At 47.1% G+C, this 15,055-nt stretch overlaps 1 protein-coding gene and 1 long non-coding RNA gene across 9 annotated transcripts in view; both read left to right on the top strand.

Annotated features, from left to right (window-relative positions):
- Positions 1-15,055, top strand: part of PTPRN2 (protein tyrosine phosphatase receptor type N2) — a 924,814-nt gene that overhangs the window by 180,798 nt on the left and 728,961 nt on the right. The window lies entirely within an intron of this gene.
- LOC139083096 (uncharacterized) lies at positions 2,040-4,277 on the top strand. The gene is made up of 2 exons (XR_011539664.1): positions 2,040-2,099; positions 3,837-4,277. It is a non-coding gene; the product is annotated as an uncharacterized lncRNA (long non-coding RNA).

Genomic DNA, 15,055 nt, shown 5'->3' with positions numbered 1-15,055 from the left:
TTTGACAGCAGCAGCAACAACAAAAAATGAAACAAATACAAGTTATGTATGTTCTCTTTGTTCTTGTTCCAACAAATGTGTTTATTAACCTCTGCCAACAGTAGAAGTGATGGTAGTCGTTGCGCCAGCACTAATGATAGACTGGTGGACACCGCCAGCCCCCGACTTTTCACTGGGTGCTGAATAGTGCGGTTGGTAGAGTCAACTGGCTCTTTAGTAGATGGGCAGCCAGTCCTCAGCACCATGTCCACCCTCGGATGGCTGTTTGGTGTAAACACAACCTAGTGATGGGGACCTCTCTTTCTGATAGGATGACAATATCTAGCACTTATTGGGCATGGTCAGTTTTGCTATTGCACTTGTTTTGAAATTACGGATTTGTTCCAATGTGATTGATATGTTGAGGGAACACTTTGAGTGGAATGTGAATTTTGGGTTATGCATGACACTGATATTTTGCTAGTGTGGTTGAAGATTCACGAATAGATATGTTGAGTTTGACCACTTTCCTGGAGGACCATGTGAATGTACAGAAATGTCCACACTAAAGAATCCTTAAGGTATTTGAATCCCCTGACCTCAAACTCAGATGGGTCTCATTTTCTTTTTTCTTTTGTGTTTCCAGGTCTCGGTTTTCACTCTCTGAGTGACCTCTCTCTGACTTCCTGCTCCCCATTGCTATCATGGGCACTTGTCAGTTCACAATTTACAGCGTGACTGCTAGGTGACACCATCCTGTTTGTGCATTTTAAAGGGCGCTTAGTTTTGGTCTGTTTTGCATGTGTGTGTGGTTGCTTTTGTTTCATGGCTATACTTTTATTCACTGTTTCTTGTTCTTTGTGGTTGAAATGCCTTAAAAGGCCTCTCTTCCCTTGAAGGTGATGAAATACAGCCTGCTAGAAATGGTATGGTGCTTGTGAGGAACTGAGGCATAGAGAGATTGAGCTTGGTTCACAAGTGGCAGAATTGAGGTTCCAAGATTCCAAGACCAGCGTCTTGATTTCATTCCACCTCTTTCCCTAGTTTACTTACGGGAGATCCAGTAGCAAGTTGTCAATATGATGTAAGAAGCTCAAATTGTGTGGCGTTTTGGCCCCCAACCTTCCTGGGCAGAATCCTATTTTGACCCTCATTTTAAGCTGGGACATGACAAGCTATTTCTCTGGGAAGGAAGGTGGGGGTCTGGTATGGGATGCGCTGTCTGGGCTACAGAGCGGGTCTCAATCCAGGCACTGGCCCTCACCATTGGGCCTCCACCGCCCCACCATGTGCTCCAAGGGCAGGTCTGGGGGGAGCCCGGTGGGGAGGAGTCCTGCTGCTGCCTGGTTATGTTGGTGGGAAGGCACTGGTGAGTGCCAGGTCCCCTTCCAAGATGCCTGGACGGGGGCTCCCAGCAGCGTCTGTTAATAGAATTAGCTTGCTGTGGTGTTTTCTGCAGGGCCCAGCTTGAGTCCTGACCCCTGCCTCTAATTTTTGGGCGGTGTCTCTGGCCTGTGACTCAGGCAGTGAGTCTCTCTAACTCTTGCTGGGTTTGAGAATTATGCAGGGAAGGGAAAAAATGGCAGAAGTCTAACTTTTGGGAGTCCAAGGCTCGGCTTAAATCAGAGATCTTACAGCAGGAGGCCTTCTGGAGTCCTAGAAGAGCAGCTGTTTCAGCAGGAGCGGGGTATGCAGGGGGAGGTGCCAGGTGCTCCCAAATGTGGAGGAGGTGAGTCTCTCCAAAGGTGTCTCACGCACCTTGTACTTCCCCTTTTTCCTGGGACTTTCAGCCCTTTGGGGCTGTTTTTGGGTTCTTGACGCCTTGTTTTGGGAATCGCTGCGTGGTTTGGCATTCATCACAGCTATGACACAGAACCTGGGGTTTGCTTCTGGTGTTGAAGTTGGAGAGCGAGCGGGGGACACACACTCGTGGCAGATTTCCTCTCTCGGTGATGTCACCCTTCTGTGCACATTTCCATGGGACTTTTTGTTTTGGACCATTTTGCATGTTTGAAACAAAGTATATATAATAACCGTTACCTCAACACAATGCTTTTATTCTGTGTTTCAGACAGCTTCTTTTTTGGGTGAAAATGCTTAAAGGCCTTTGATACTGACAGGTGAGAACCAGCCCTGGTAGGGAACAGTGTCTCCCCTGGAAGATGAGTGCTCAGCCCTGTGGACCCTAATGACCTTCCATGTGGCCCATAGCAGTGTCCCTGGGCTGTCCCCAGGCTGTCCCTCCCTGTCCCCAAGCTGTCCCTGGAGCAGCATCCCCACGCTGTCCCCAGGCTATCCTTGGAGCAGCATCTCCAGGCTGTCCTTGGGCTGTCCCTGGAGCAGCATCCCCAGGCTGTCCCCAGGCTGTCCCTGGAGTGGCATCCCCAGGCTGTCCCCAGGCTATCCTTGGAGCAGCATCCCCAGGCTGTCCCTGGGCTGTCCCTGGAGCGGCATCCCCAGGCTGTCCCCAGGCTATCCTTGGAGCAGCATCCCCAGGCTGTCCCCGGGCTGTCCCTGGAGCAGCATCCCCAGGCTGTACAGGGGCAGTGTCCAGCCTCCTCTTCTGCCTGAGAACTTGGACAACTTGGTCCCAGCAGGAGGAGGCTGCTGTGGCCAGCCTGAGCCTGAAGTGTGTCGCAGGGAGAGCTACCCACCCACAGTGCTCACCTTGGACTTGCTGGAACCTCCTGGGCAGCTTGAAACTGTTCCCTCCTGGGCCCATCACAAGAGGATCTGTCTTGTGGTCTGGGTGGGACCTGCCCTCACCCCAGTGAAAGGCCAGATGGAGGAACTGAATTCCTATCTACTTGGTGTCCTGTGGCTGGGCCCTGGGGGGAACCAGGCCCCTGCTATCCCACACCCGCTCCTCCTCCCCACATCTGGAGGGGACTGAGGGGCAGATACACCTGGACCCATCGGGGCAAGGCCAGACCCACACCTCCCATCAGGTGAGCCTGGGTACCTGGGGTTTGGCGTAAAGGACTTTACTCGGTGCCATCTTGTGGCCACTTTGTGGTATTGCAACCCTCCCACCCCAGTTCTCACAGAAGTGGGTGGAATTAATCCTACACTAGCTCCTGGAAGGGGGAGTAGAAATAAACAAAGACCACCCAAATGAAAACAGAGACTACTTATTCTGAACTGGCTGTAGCATAGGGCCAGGGACACTTTGTGGTCGCAAAGGGGAGGCCCAGATGGGCCTGATGGAAATGGCTGGTCTTGGGGCTGCAGGTGGGCAAACTGGGAGCAGTGTCCTATATGATTGATTAGGGGAGTGCATTTGGCTTCCTCTGGTTGGTCCTCACTTGGAAGCAGGGACCAAATTAGGGAAGCTGCAGTCATTGACCAAGTCCTGGCTCCTCTGGGCTGATGGCTCCTGTCCCAACATCATCATGGTCTGGCCCTGCGCCTGTATCTGTTCAGTCTGTCAGTGGGCAGCTGCACACACCAGCAGTCCAGGGCTATGTGGGATTCTGAGGCTTCAGCTCTTACCTGAGAGTCAGGTGCAGGGGCAACCCCATTCCCACAGCCTGCCCACCCACTGTTTTTGTCACTTCTCTATAGTCTTCATTGCCCTTTCCAGGGAATTAGAAGTTTTGATGTTTATTTTTCTTCTGCAATAGAAAAAGTTTCTCTATTCACTTAGCTGACTTCTGTGTCTTATTTCCTTTCTGTGCTTTGAGGGGTGGCACCAAAGCAGAGCGTGCTTGGTGGTTGGTGGTACCTATGTGGGAGGGAGGCTTGGGCATGTGTGGCTGGAGGAGAGCCCATTGGCCACAGTTTCTGCATGGCCTCCTTTGCCTGCCCTTGGAGCTGTTGAGCAGTTCCCTCTCTTAGCCCAGTGTTTCTCCTCCTAGGCAACACCACCCGTGGCAGGGCCCGCCCTGCAGCCTGAACTCGGCCTTGGGTTTCACTTGGAAGATTTCTACTTGTCTTCAGGTCTCCTCTTCTATGCTGCCTCCTCTTGGAAACCTCCGACTCCTCTGGATTTGGGAGCCTTTCTCTTCCGTCTCTTGTGCTCCCAGTGCACCTTCATTTTAGCAGCTATGTCTGTACTCAACAGGCTGGGACTCTAGGGGGCCAGCCCTCCCTGTGAGCCTTCGCCTCCCCCAGGTTGCAGGGTTTTGATGGGAAAGAGCTGGGGGCAGAGCCCTCCCAGAGCTGTTGAAACCCCTTGGTTAGGATTGGGGTTGTGTGCTGGGGCTGGGGAGAAGGGAGGTTGTAGAAGGTGACATAAGTTGAATGCAGGCTGCATTATACCTTTTTTGAGAAGCCAATAAACGATATTGCGTCATGAAGAGCCGGAGCTTTATTGCTGTGCGTCCAATTACACATCATAATTCTGTCTTTACGAGTATTAGGTAATTAGGTTATAATGAACACCATTAGAGTAATTACACCATTTGGAAGAATCACCCAATAAGCCATGAGAAATTGCTTTGAAAAACAAGAAAGTTTATCTGATGAAAATTACGTTTGAAGAATTTCAGTTCCAAGGTGCAGATTCACCAAAGTAAGAAATCCACAGCAGTGTTAACCCCCACAGACACCCAAGCAGGAGACCTGTGCATTGTCTCCAGGAAATGCTTTAATCCTCCAAATGACATGCTAAATATTGTCTTTCCCACTGTGAACGGTTTCTGCATCGTTTGTTTGGGGGGCGGAGGGCATCCAGCTTGGCACACGGCCCATTTTGTAGGGCGGCTCCTAGAATGGACTCCCCAGTGCACCCCTCAGTGCTTTTGTTTGAGAAAACCAGGCTGAACTTTGATTTCTTAGCGTGTGAGTTGGAGACTGTGCTATGTACACTTGACCTTTCTAAACAGCATTTAGGTTTCTTGGATGTTTGCAGGATTTTCAACTTGAGGATTTCAGGCTAAAAGAAGCCACTGGGGTGAGGGGGAGGCGGGGGTGTAGATGGTGTTAGAAATTGTGGTGTTGAATGTTTCCAAGCTCTGTTCTCTTTCTGGCCCCTCTCCTTTCTGGTAAAAATTAATGAGTGTGACCAGGATTCTCTTTGGGGTACAGGAAGCCCCTACGAAGACAAGGATGAGGATGGTTCCTCCTTCTTTTCCAGGGCCCTTGGAGAGGGAACTAATGTAGTCGAGCACCCCTAGATGACATCCCTCTCTTGTTAGGGCAGGGCTTTCTGCACCATTACAATGAGAAGACTGTGGGGAGGTTGAGAAAGGTTAAGCAGTTTGTCCCAGATGAGGCCATGCATCTGGACAGTTGCAGAGCACAGTCCCGCTGCCAGCCCTGTGTCCTCATCACACTTTCTGCCTTAATGGAAGAAAGGTATTCTCCAAGTTCCACCCAAGTGGCTGTGTGGGGGAGACAGCCTCCGAGACATGTGAGGTGGCTTAGGAACGTGACCTGAAAACCAGGGCGGAGGCACCGGCAGAGTCCCGGGCTCAGCTTTGTATCTTTGTGGTTTGATGTAGAGAAACTCTACCTTTCTGCAGCGTCTCCATGTGATGGGGTCCTAGCGGACTGAGTCACACTGACACAGGCCAGTGACCCCAATGCTGAGCAGGCACTGGGGCAGTCCCACCCCGACGTGGGCTGCCACCTGGGACTCTTAACTGACTGGAGATGTCTTTCTGTGACCCGGCAGCAGGAGGCCCTTCTCACAGCAAGAGGAGTGTCTGGTGGAGCCATGCATACCCAGACAGTACTGGAGAAATGGGTGAGCCCCCACGTTCTGCTTTTTCTTTTGAGGAAGATTACCCCTGAGCTAACATCTGTGCCCATGTCCCTCTATTTTATATGTGGGACACCTGCTGCAGCATGACTTGATAGTGGTGTGTAGGTCCATGACTGGGATCTGGACAGGTGAACCCTGGGCTGCTGAAGTAAAGCATGCAAACTTAACTGCTATGCCACTGGGCCAGGCCCCCCCCCCTTTTTTTTTTTTTTTTGCTGAGGAAGATTGGCCCTGAGCTAACATCTGTTGCCAATCCTCCTTTTCTTTTGCTTGAGGAAGACTCGCCCTGAGCTAACATCTGTGCTAATATTTCTCTATTTTGTGTGTGGGTTGCTGCCACAGCATGGTTACCAATGAGTGGTGTAGGTCCATGCCCAGAATCTGAACCCACAAACCTGGGCCACTGAAGCAGAAGCGCCAAACCCAACCCTTATGCAATGGGGCCAGACCCCCACTTTACACTTCTCATGCGAGCTGATGTATTAAGAGATTAGTTGGTTTTGTTCCCCATGTTATTCAGACACTAATTCTGAGATGAGGCCCTGTCTTGCAGTGTGTGGATACCTTCTGCTTTCAGCTTCCCATGTTCACAGCCGTTGGTGATGCAGAGATGGACCCTGGTGAGCTGGTGCTCCCACCAAGTGTCCCCCACCTCCCCAGCATGTCCCCCCAGTTCCCTCTCTTTGGGGTGCCGAGCCAGGCTCTTGTCCCTTGGTGAAAGGTCAGCCCTGTCCACACAACCCCCTTTCTGGGTGTACCCCTCACTGACCCTCACAACCCACCAGGTGCAGTGTTGTCTCTGCAAGGCTTCCCTGCATCGACCGGCCCTGAAATGCCCATCATAACCCCCCTGTAACTGCCCAAGGGGACTTCGCTGTCTGTCAGTCCAGGACCTGACCAAGGCTGGTCTTAGCTCACAGTAGGGCTCTTGTCTGTCCCGGTGCCAATTCCCAGGAACCCACTTCTGGTAGGAGTGGTGTGGCCTGAAGGTGTCCTCATTTTTGTCCTCGCTTTACCTGGAGTGCAGCTCCTGCCCCACCTCTACTGACCACCAAGCCTCTGGGGTCCAGCATCAGGTCGCCCTCCCTTACTGGACCACGCAGCTCTTAGAACCATTGGAATCTCTGAGTGATACATAAGAGTGTCTTCTGTGTGCTAATGAGATGGCTGGGGACCCCCGTATGGCTTCAGGATGGGGGCTGGTCCCCAGAAAGACCACAGCATGATTAGAGGATTGGAACTTTCAGTCCCACCCCCTGACCTCCGGAGAGAAGAGAGGGGCTGAGGTTGAATTAGTCACCAATGGCAGATGATTTAATCAATCATGCCTATGTAATGGCACCTCCATAAAAACCCCTAAACAACAGATTGGAGAGCTTCTGGGCTGTTGAACACTGGAGGTGCTGGGAGGGGGGTGCCTGGAGAGCACATGGGAGCTCCCCGACCCACGTGCCTGGCCCTGTGCCTCTCCTGCATCCGGCTGTTCCTGAGCTGTACCCTTCATAATAAACTGGTAATCTAGTAAGTGAAGTACTTTACTGAGTTCTGTGAGCCTTTCTAGCAAATTACTGGACCTGAGGAGAGGGGCATGGGAAGCCCTGACTTACAGCCCGTCCATTAGAAGTTTGCGTACCATGGGACTTATGACTGGTGTCTGAAGTGGGAGGCGGTCTTTTGGGGCTGAGTCCTTAACCTGTGGTGTCTGCAGTAACTCCACTATTGATTTGATTTGATTAATTCAATGCAGTCGGAATTGATTAAATTGTTGAACATCCAGTTGGTGTCAGAGAAACAGAGAAATGGTGTGGGAAGAGACACCACGTATTTGGTTTTGGGGAAAATAATCTCAGACTGTGCTTTTGGAAATTGCCAGTATTTTTGTTTTTGTTTTTAATACTTAAGACATACATCTTGAGGGAGTTAGCAATATAAAGTGCTTTATCATCATGTCCTAATGAGTGAAAGGAGAATGAGTGTCTCAGGGCTCATGAAAGGGGAGATGACTGGGCTTTAGCAGCCATGGGTGGGCAAGGCTGGAGTTGGCTTTGGAAGACCAAGAAGGCTCTAGATGGGCAGAGAGAAGAAGGACTTGCCCATGCTAGGGACAGCAGAGCCAAAGCCAAAAGATGAGAACAAATGTAGAGGGGATGTGACGTGCCAGCTGCCATTTGCGTGAGTGAAAATAAGTAAAATAAATAGAGCAGCCCTTTATGGCCCTTCCTGCTGTGTGGATTCCATGTTGAAGTTCACAATTTGGCCTGGCACCCAAGCCTCTGATTTGAATATTAGGATGCGGTAGTGGGGATGATGAGAAGTTATGGGCCCTCTCTAATGCCAGAGAGGCAGGGGTCTTGGATATTCCTCAGTGAAGCTCACTTGTTCACTTGGAATGTGAGGGAACGAGCTAGAATCAGTTAGGCTGCTGTGGGACCAGGAAAAGAATGAGCTGCTGGCTGAGAGTGTACGTGATGGGGCGTCCATGCCAGGTGGAATTTTTCAGACTTGCTTTATGGGGCACTTGGCAGAGATGAGCTTGGCTGGGTGAATGCGGTTTTCAGGAAGAACTTCCCCCGTGCCATTAAGATATTTGTTCATCCTGGCTTTGCTCATGAGACTTGAGATGTCAAGTAGAGGTGAAAGACTGCATTCCTCTAAATGGAAGAGAGCAGGAGAGACAGAGGCTTTCAGTAGAGAACGTATTAATGAATCAGGTAACAGTCCTCCAGAAGGATGAGTGGGTTGCTACGCTGCCTTGCTCGAGGTGGACAAGCGTGCTCCTTGTCGACATCTACACGACAGAAGTCTATACCTGACTTGTGAGGTCTCAGTCACACAGGACTAACATTACTGTGTTCAGTTCAGACTGGGGATGGTGTTTTGTTGCTTTTGCAACTAAAGAATCCCAACCACTGCTGCAGCAGAACCAGTTGAGGGGGAGGGTGGAGGAGAAAGATGCTCTGGGTTTACTTGTGATGCAAGGAATGCTTGGGCATGATTAGTGCACTCAGACATAGATTCTTTATGATGGATAAATTTCTTGTCTCTTTTCCTTGGTGTGGGGAGAATATTACAAACAAGTGGAAAAGTACATTCTAAACCTGTGTAAATTGATGTGCTGCGGGTCTACACCAACACCAGGAAGAAGGGTAAGGCTGGAGTGGAGGCTGACCATCCTAGAAGAATCCATCAGACTTTTGTGATCAATTTAGTAATAGATATTGTTGGAGGAAAAGAAAAACACTCATAAAACCACAATGAAATATCAACCAACTACAGAAATATATGTGCAATAGATGAGAGAGCTCCAAAATAGCATAAGAGTGTTCCAGTTTCTCCAAATTGTATTTAATTCCCCTTGTAATACATCTAATACACCTCACTCTAAAAACATGAAAAATAAGGAAAACAACAATAAAAAATCACTCCCAATATCATCTTTGTCCCAAACACCAGCAGTAGCTGCAGAAGCGATGTTGATTGCAGAGATAGAGAACCCAGAGGGCTGGGACATGTTTATCACCTCCACATGACAGTTGGCAGATTGTAAATTTACATTTGGTGATGGGGGTTGTTTTTCTTACAGTATGTACTGAGGATTGAGGGATTGTTTTAATCAAAGGCTAAGACAGAATTGCATCTCAAAAGACTCATCTGACCTCATTCTTGGATCGAGCACTTTATAGTGTCTGTAGTTGTGTCGAGGTTGCTGTGAGGGTTTCCTGGGTTATTATCCCATGGGGTGAGAAGAATGAGCTGGAATGAAGTGCTGCCCTCACGAAGTGGAGAGGTCACCATGCTCAGAACCAGTGCTGTGGAGCAGTACTGAGCCCCACCATAGCCCAGTAAGTGTAGGCAAAACAAAGAAATGGAAATTTTTCTATCAAATTTGGGGGCAGAAATCTTTGATAGGAGTACTTTAAAGCACACTTAACTTTGGGAGCAATTTTGATAGGAAACAGGTGATCTGAATTTTCAGGAGAACGGCCTCAAGTTTCTCTTCATTTTCCTATTTGGACACTGCCTGGATGGCCAGTGTCATAATCCTGGTCCATCCCCATCTTAGAGGACAGAGTTACCTCTGATCTGATGGTGTAGGACCTTCTTGGCTCAGGGGCTGCCCACAGATGTCACCATGCAATATCTCAACAAAACCTCAGCGTGGTGGCATCAGTAATTCTTGGCCACTGTTACCCGGAAAAGGACATTTTCTGAAACTTGAAAATGAAAGACTAAATAATTTGGCATTCTAATCACTGAGAACAATGGTATTATGATCCTGATGGTAGTGGCTCTGATTTTCGGTTAAGCAGGATGTTTCATGTTTGCCCAGGCAAGTTTGTGATTTTCCATTTGATTGCCTCCAAACAGCTCTCTTTGATTGGCATACAATGAGATGGTTTTCATGGAAATAAAAACAGAAGTGAATTCTGCTTTGGTTGTTTTGTGTTTACCTTTAGTGTTTCTTCAAATCCCTTCAAAGCTGAAATTTCATCAGAGTGAATTTTCATGGGTGCAAGTAAAAACAAGATTCTCTATGAAGTGTTGCCTTAATTGAAAAGCAGCAAAACAGGATACCAGGACTCTGGTCTCTGGAGCTGCCCCCAGGACTTTATAGGAAAGCAGCTTTTGTTATCATGGGACTCAAAGAGTGTTGGCCTATGCGGAAGAACTTGGTTCTTGTCTGTATTACCAGAAAAGAATAAGTTGTCTCATCTTCCTGTTCAATATTCCGAGGGCATTGGCAGAGAGTAAGAAATGGAAACTCAGAAAGAAGAAAACCTCATCCTGGACTCTTAAAGTAGCACTCCAGTGAATGCCACTGCTATGAGGATGTGGAGGCGACATTATTGATCAGCAAAACCCATTCACTGCATAGTTATGTGCTAATATAAATTATGTTTGTTTGAGCTTGGACTCATGAAGATGTCTTTTGAGAATTAGTCCTTCTTGTCTGTACCTTTTACAATAAAGGCATATCCACGAGTTAGGTATAATCAGTTTTTGGTAAATGAAATTGATTTTAAAAATACAGATGGGCCTTACTTAAGCATATAGAGTTTGGAGTGATTTTTGATAAAGTGAAGGCTCACTGTTTCCCACAAACACATTTCTGGCTTAATCTCTCCTCTGAATTAGGGTTCTATTATTTAAAACTCATTTGTCTTGATTTAAGCAGTGTTCTTCCTCAGTATTCATGTTGTGCACTTTGGTCTATGTTGCAGAGATCTCTAACTGTTAAGAGACCCTCCCCCTCACTATGGGTAACTGAGCTTGGTAGGAAAAACCTTTGGAAACTGGATCATTGCTTCTGCAGTCCTAAATTAATAGCTTTTACAGCCCGTGGTCCTAGCAGCTTGGGTAGGAGTTTCCAATGTTGTTTGTGCTGCCAAGAGACATGGTGGAAAGTGGTTGAGAGGTCCTGTCTCGTTTCCAGGCTACCGTGAATCCTCAAAATTAGTGGACTTCTCTGTTCTGCTTTGAGAAAGTGTGACACTGCATAGCCTTGGCCAGGTCTTTCTCCTACACAGTGACCTCCGAGTGCTGCTCTGTGGATGATGTCATTGGACATATACACGTCAAATACTGTTGAATGAGAAAGGCGGATGCAAGATAGTCAGCACAGATAAATCATTAGAACAGGTGTGGATGATCAATGATAGAGACAGGAGATACTTAGAGTGATTCCAATGAAATTTAATGTTTGCTATGATCTCTTATTTGTAAAATCACTCATGTTCTTAATTTATTTTTTATTTATTTTTTCACTGAGAAAGATTCACCCTGAGTTAGCATCTGTTGCCAGTCTTCCTCTTTTTTTTAAATGTGAGCCTCTGCCACAGCATGGCCACTGACAGACGAGTGGTGTAGGTCTGCACCCAGGAACTGAACCTGGGCCACTGAAGTGGAACATGCCAAACTTAACTGCTAGGCCACCAGGGCTGGCCCTCACATTCTTGATTTAAAATGTTGTTCTTTTCTCTGAAAATGTTCAGAGTCAGAGTTCTCAACAGAAAGTAACAATCCAAAATAGGGAGCCTTTTAAAACAAAGGATTCCAGCCAAGTCAAATTCCTTCAATATACTCAGACTTTATGGATAATAGTAATTCTCAAATGTCAAAGGATTTAAAAAATATTAATGACCATTGCTTATCGATGTCTGTGCATCTCTTCTCAAGACATAAACTTGACAAGAAAGATGATTCAACTTGAGAGAGTGCTGTGCCCAGCTTGGTCTCCCTGTCCTCTTCTCTCATTGGTGTTCTTTAAATTCACACTCTTCTGGCACTTGAATATAGATCAATACCTTTCTTTCCTAACAATTTAAAGTTCTTCTATTGCCCTTCCGTTTTGATGACTCTATTTAGAGTATTCTTGGCTCTTGAACTTCAAATTAAACTTCTGACAGTCTGACTGGTTAACTTTTAAAATCATTTCTTGGATTCTCTGTGGGATATTTAACATCTCTGAGTCCATGTAATTAATAAGAAATTGAGAGCACATGCACAGACAAAACTCTGCACCTTAAATCGACAACTACAGGGGGCTGAGAGCGAGCTCTTCTTGAGAAGATTGTACTTTAAAATTTTAAGTATTTGTTATTTTCTGTTTTGTTATAGGGGTGATATTTACATCATTGCTGTGTTCTGAAGCAAATATTGGTTCCGTAGATCATATCTAACAGATACTTTCAGTAATGGAAAAGAAATACCTTAATCCATCTGCCACTTTTGCCTCTGATTACTTTTTTGAATGAGTTATAAAAATAATTCTTCAAAGCAGTTTAATAGGAATTTTACATTAGGTCTGTCTTTTGAACTTTTGTCAGATGTTCAATTCAGGAGGTGTGTCTTCAAGGGTACCCTGATATATTAATATACACATTAATATTCTCTAGGTAGCCTGTAATGATAAACATTAATATACTCTCAGGATATTGAAGGGATTATGTATCATTTATTAATATAAGAGAATAGAGTGAGAGAGAAAAAGTTCTTTCTCCAGAAAAAGATTTATGCATCTCTTCTCTTCTTGGTGATTTCCTGAGGAGAGAAAAGGGGGAGTGAGGAGGAGCGAGAAGACTAGCATTTAAAGGACTTTTCGATTCAGTGCAGTTTCACCTACCTTACATTAAAAACTAAAAACTTAGAGAGGCTGTGTGGCTTGACCAGGGTCATAACTCCGGGGTTGGTTTTCAAAACAAGTGTCTGTGATCCCAGGGGCCTGCCATCAACCCTAGGACATGGCCTTGGGTCCTTGCTTGCCTTCCTCCACATCTTGACCCTGCACAGCTGCTTCTAGAGGGCCTTCCAGAGTCGCTGAGGCTTGTCCAGCTGTCTACAAATGTGTCCCACCCTGAGGGACCAGAGATTGGGCTCAGCTCACAGCTGGCCCACAGTGAGGGGGTCACCAAGAAGTAGATGGGAACACAGAGCCCAAACTACTAGGGGGTTTGATTAAGTAAAAAAAAAACATTGTCAAGGTCTTTTAGAGTTGCTAACAATATTTTCTGAGACAGAATAACCAATGCAGTTTATTTACTTTTAAGTCAGGTTTATTTATATAATAATATAATTTGTAAACAGTAAAATTCATTGTTTCTTAAGTACACAGTTTGATGAGTTTGGAGAAATGTGTACAGTCATACAGCCAACACCACAGGCAATACTTATAATGCTTATGTCATTCCCAAGTTTCCCCATGTCCCTTTGTAGTCAGCTCCCCATCCCCCGCCCCCTGCACCCGAGCCCAGCAACCTCTGACCTGACTTCTGTGCCTGCAGTGTTGTCTGTGTCACAGTGTTGTGTAAATGGACTCCCGCAGCATGTGGCCTGCCATGTCTGGTTCCCTTCACTCATCATAATGCTTTTGAGAGTCACACATATCATTGTAAGTATCAGCAGCTCATCTCTTTTTATGGCAAAGTGGTGTTGCATTGTGTGGATGGGCTGTATTTTTTTTATCCATTCACTAGTTGTGGACATTTGGATTGTTTCCAGTGTTCATTGTTATGAATAAAGCTGTAATAAACAGTGGCATACGATTTTTGTATAAACACATATTTTCATTTCTCTTGGATAAATAACCAGGAGGACAATTGCTGGGTCATGTGGAAAGTGCGTGTGTAATTTTATAAGAGAGGGGTGAAGGTGTTCCAAAGCAGCTGCAGCGTTTGACGCTCCCCCCAGTGAAGTGTGAGAGTGCCGGTGGGTCTACTCCTTGCCAGCACTGTATTGTGAGCTTTCCCCTCCATCTGGTGGGCCTGTAGTGGTATCTTATTGTGGTTTTAATGTCTTATGAATGATGATGGTGACCACCTTTTCATGTGTTATTTGCCATCACAACTCTTCTTTGATGAATGCCAAGACATTTTAAACTTAACTATTTCCCTATCTTGGATATGAGAATATGGGCAGATTTTATTAACAGACTATCTAGTTGTAACCATATTCATGATGATCTTCTCAGGGAAAATTGTAGTTTTTGATGGATTTAATGTCTGTGGGGTTTAGGAAGAGAAAGGATCATTTTTCGGATCCCTGGTACTACTGGCTTTAACCTCGCTAGCTGTTCTGTGCCTGGTTGCTCTCCACATTCTTCTAGACCACCTGCCGCAGACGCAGAGACATTGCCCATGTTCTCCGCAGGGTTCACAGTGCCTGGAGCTATGCCTGACCCCCAGCAGTGCCCGCCCCCTGGCACTCTGTCAGTGTTTGGTGAGTGAAGGAATGCATGAGCAAAGAGAGTCCAGGGGAGCAGACCCTCTAGTGCGTTGCCTGCCCCTCGGGGCACCTTGCGCCCGGTGCCCACATGTCTCCCCTCCAGGCCCTGCTGTGAGAGCCCGAATGACTTCCTAGGGGAGGATGCGAGCCCCTGCCTGGCATGTGCTGGCTCTTTTCTGACACGTGTGCTCTGAACGTCAACCGTGGCCTCACTGCCAAGGGGAGCTTGGCTTACACCTTCAACTTCAGCCTCGAGAGCCAGGTTCTAGAGCAGCGCAACTGTTGTAAACCCTTCCTCCATGCGCGGGTTTCCTGTCTAACCAGTTCTCTGCACAGCCAGGTACTGCCAGGCTCTGCCTTTCTGCTTTTTTGATTTTAAGCCGGAAGGGATTGTCTTCATCTTTCCCCATCTTTCATTATTTGTTGTTCACATTTTCCATTAAATTTTCATACAGTGGGAACCAGAGCGTTCCGAGTGCACAGTTTTGAGTTTTGGCAGATGCACATGCCACGTCACCCCTCGTCTGTTGAGACACAGGACACTTAAATCATCTGGAAGTTTCCTTACGCTTCTTTCCTGTCAACACCTCAGCCCCACCCAGGAAACGACTTCTCTGAGTGGATTTCTGCTGGGTGCGTTTTCTTCTT

The sequence above is a fragment of the Equus przewalskii genome, chromosome 4 (genome assembly GCF_037783145.1).
Source record: "Equus przewalskii isolate Varuska chromosome 4, EquPr2, whole genome shotgun sequence".
Taxonomy (NCBI): domain Eukaryota; kingdom Metazoa; phylum Chordata; class Mammalia; order Perissodactyla; family Equidae; genus Equus; species Equus przewalskii.
This window is presented reverse-complemented; position numbering and strand designations above follow the sequence as displayed.